This window comes from Apium graveolens, chromosome 4 (assembly GCF_009905375.1).
Source record: "Apium graveolens cultivar Ventura chromosome 4, ASM990537v1, whole genome shotgun sequence".
NCBI lineage: Eukaryota > Viridiplantae > Streptophyta > Magnoliopsida > Apiales > Apiaceae > Apium > Apium graveolens.
The window spans coordinates 77474922-77479628 of NC_133650.1; positions in this window are offsets into that span (position 1 = coordinate 77474922).

The following is a 4707-nucleotide window of genomic DNA, read 5'->3' on the forward strand; positions in this document are numbered from 1 at the left end:
GTTGGACATCCTGTAGCTCAAGTTCATACACAAAATGGTCTTGCAGAATCATTTATTAAAAGACTCCAATTGATTGCTAGACCATTAATTATGAAAACAAATCTCCCTGTTACAGTTTCGGGACATGCCATTTTACATGCAGCAACACTTGTACGCATCAGACCTACAAGCTATCACAAGTTCTCTCCCTTGCAATTGGCCTCCGGAAGAGAGCCTAATATTTCCCATTTTAGAACTTTTGGGTGTGCGGTATACGTCCTAACTGCCCCACCACAATGCACAAAGATGGGTACTCAAAGAAAGTTGGGAATATATGTCAGTTATGAATCTCCCTCAATAATAAAATATATTAAACCGATGACAAGTGATTTATTTACTGCAAGATTTCCTGACTAACATTTTGATGAAAATGTTTTTCTAAAATTAAGGGGAAAGATTAAAATTTTCCCAAAATTAGGGGGAGAAAATAAGCAGCTGGAGAAAGAAATTAGATGGAATGTATTAACATTGAATAGTTTTGATCCTCATACAAACCAATGTGAATAAGAAGTTCAAAGACCATTTCATTTACAAGGCATTGCAAATCAATTTCCGGATGCATTCAATGATATCAATAGAGTGACTAAGTCACACATACCAGCTGCAAATGCTCCTTAAAAAACTGAAGTCCCTGAAGGAGAAATTATCAAAACAAATGAGTCAAGACTTCGCATGAAGAGAGGTAGACCAATCGGTTCTAAAGATAAAATCCTCGAAAAAGAAAAAGAGCAAAATATGATGATACCCAAATAGATGGAGTCAAATCTCAAGAAGAGACTCCAGAAGAGACCCGTGACATGAATAAACAAACCCCATAAGAGGATTAGGTACTTAAAAAATTTGAAATAGCAGAGATCTGAATAAATTATGTTGTCGCGGAAAAGAAATGGAACTGAAATAACATCATCATCGATGAAATTTTTGCATATAACGTAGCGCTTGATATAATGATGGAAGACGAGGATTTTGAACCAAAATCTTTTGAAGAATGTCAATGTAGGAAAGATTGGTCAAAATGGAAAGAAGCAATTAAAAAAGAATTGAGCTCACTTAACAAGCATGAAGTTACTTGACATGTAGTCCGAACCCATGAAGGGACTAAACCCGTTGGTTATAAATGGGTATTTATGCTAAAAAGAAACGATAAAAATGAAATTGTTAGATATAAAGCACATTTAGTTGCTCAAGGATTTTCACAAAGATCAGGAATAGATTATGGGGAAATATATTCCCATGTAATGGATGCTATAACTTTTCGTTATCTTATTAGCCCGATAGTTATTGAAAAATTATAAATGCGATTAATGGATGTTATGACAGCATACTTATATGGTTCCCTTGAGAAAGATATTTATATGAGGATTCCTGAAGGATTTCGAATGCCTAAAGCATCTAAATCATACTCTCGCGATCTTTACTCTATTAAGTTGCAAAGATCCATATATGGATTAAAGCAATCTGGTCGAATGTGGTATAAGAAGTTAAGAAAATATTTATTAAGGGAAAAATACAAGTATGACCCTATTTGTCCATGTATTGTTATAAAGAAAACATGATCTTCATTTGCTATAGTGGCCGTTTATGTTGATGATTTGAATATTACTGGAACTCTTGAAGAGCTTCAGAAAATAGCCGATTACTTAAAAATAGAATTTGAAATGAAAGATCTTGGGAAAACAAATCTTCGCCTTGGATTACAAATTGAACATCTTCCAAATGGAATTTTTGTGCATCAATCATCATATATAGAAAAGATCTTAAAACGGTTCTACATGGACAAATCACATCCATTTAGCTCTCCAATGGTTGTTCGATTACTTGATAAGAAAAAGGACGTGTTCCGACCAAAGGAGAAAAATGAGGAGATACTCAGTCCTGAAGTACCCTATCTCAGTGCTATAGGCGCTCTTATGTATCTTGCTAATAATACATGACCCGACATAGCATTTTCTATGAATCTATTAGCAAGACATAGTTGCGCTCCAACTTCGAGGCATTGGTATGAAGTTAAACATATTTTTCGGTACCTTTGAGGCACAAATAATATGTGTTAGGTCCCAATTTGTTTGTAGAAGGGGGGGTTGAATACAAACAGTACCAAATAATCGAATAAATGCGGAATAAAAAATGTGAAACAAAATTCAAGTTAAATAAAAATATTATTAAACTTGAAAGGTGTTACAACAACTGTATCGATTACAAGGTATTAATCTCAAATCAATTATCACAAATCTAGAATAAATTCGACATGAACTTTTTCTATTTTTGCAATAATTAGAATCAAATGCTAAACGCGATTTGAGATTAAGTTCTAGGGATTTTGATCCGCTAGATTGTTACACAAGAACAAGATAAATAATTCTAGTGGTTTGGATTTAACATTAACAAACTAGAATTTTGATCTTGATGTAAGCAGAGAAGAAAATAAAATGTTTCAAGGCGGCTGCTTTCTTTTCTTTGTTCTTGAATTTTTTCAGTCTGTTGGATGGATGATTGAGTTGAATGACTCTCTGCTTCTTTTTAATCAACAACCGAATAGAATTGAATTGGCATGACAATCCTATAGCTGGCAAGACTTTCGGTAGGACAATGGATTGAACTAGCAAGACAATCTGAATGAACTAGCATGACAATCAGAATGAACTAGCAAGACAATCCTTCTCCTAGTATAACTTTCGGTGAGACTATTGAAAATGGCCTAGCATGACAATCGGTATGACAATCCTGATTGTCATGCTAGTTCATTTTCAATTGTCTTGCTGATTTAATGCAGATTTTAATCCAATTTAAATTCTGAAAATTCCTAAAATTAATTTAGAATTAATTAATCAATTAATTCAATTAATAAATAAATTATTCTTCGCGGATATAATTTATTTTCTTAATTAAATTAGATGACTTAATTAATTAATAGAGAATTAATTCTAGTCTTCAACAGCACCCATCCTTCTGCAGATCTTCTGAAAATCACTGAAAATTATGAATCAATTCCACCACTTCAATGTTGACACTCGATGTACTGTCTGGTTCATGAGTGACTAACTTCCGTGACGTTTCTTCATGTCTTGACTTTCACACTTTGATTTTCTTCAGATTAAATCCTTGTAATTAATGATACTCTGACGAGATCTCTGTCACTTGATTAAATCCACGATCTTGATTTATATCACTGAGGCATGATCAACTTCTTGAACTTCTTCCAGTGAATTAACTCCTCAAGTCTGTAGATGAACCTTGTTCTGAATCCTTTGACAGATATTACTTTGCGAGATCTCTCTGACGGTCGATCCACTATTTACTTATTACATTCTTATTTGAGTTGAGTTGAATCCTTGAATATACAAATAGGCTATGACATATGACTTACAATCTCCCCCTATTTGTTTGTTAGACAATAACACACAAATACCTAGAGGATAACTCAACTAACAAATAAGAAAAAGATATAAACATACATGCAAAGTAAATAGTAGAAAAGTTCTGGACTAGATTTAACATTTTCCAGATTCCAAGTAGATGTTCCTCTAGACTGAACATATCTTCAAGTAGTTCCATCTTCATTTGTACAACCACATTTCCTGTTAAGAAGCCCATATCTCTTGCTTCTCCCCCTATGAGAATCAACTGATTAAAGAAGATCACCTTCGTTTTACCACCTCTCCCGTACAATAGGATCCGCAGATAAAAACCAATTGTACTCCCCTAACAGCTTCTTCCCTTACTAGGAAATCACCTTGTGTTTACCACCTCTCCCGTACAATAGGATCCGTAGTTACAAACAACAATGGTGTGGTGTAGTGTACATATGATCTTTTTCTTCCTCCCTGCTATTTCTCCCCCTTAGTTGAGGAATCCTCCAAACTATTACTTAAGCTTTTATCTCCCCCTTAAAGAAGGAATGTATGCCGTCGTCTGAAGGAGTTCTCATATTTCACTTGGTTGGAAAAGAAATAACAAGTAGTTTCTCTTTCTACCTCACTGTGAGTGTGTAATTCTGTTTAGTGTACCTCACATGTGTTTCACTCTTCTCTCCACTCGTGTTTACACTCATTCTCACAAGTGTATCACTCTTCTCTCATAGCTCCATAATCCAGCTGTACCTGCAAGGAAAATCACCTTAGCCATCCTTAAGGAGGTCATAGGTGGTGCAATGGGAGTTCGCAAATCCCCATCCTTGTTAAACTTGTCAGATAAATCTGAGTCATAATCTACAAGTTGCTAGTTTCCCTTTTAGGGTTCCAGATTTGAATTCTGGGAAGGTAAACAATGATCCAACGATTTTAGCATAAAGATCAAAGTTCCCTTCTAATGTCTGTGAAGACCCTTCCTTGTGACTTATCAGGTAATATCTGAATCATTGTCAACAAGTTGCCGATCTGTACCTATGTCAGATCCACTATCCGCAGATGCATCCAGGGGATTTAAGCCTGGGGAGGTAGACACTGACCACTGACATATGGCGTTTGGATCAGTATCCTCTCCTAACACCTGTAAAGGCAATTGGTCCACTAACGAACCTTGAACAATCGAATCTGACCTTAAAATGGTCGAAACTCTTGTTTCCGTCAACTCATCCTTTGTGTGTGTAACCTCTCCTTGTGCATCAAGAATTGTTTATGTTTGAAGTGGTGACACTACATCGGATACCTTGGCCGACAGGCAAAATTC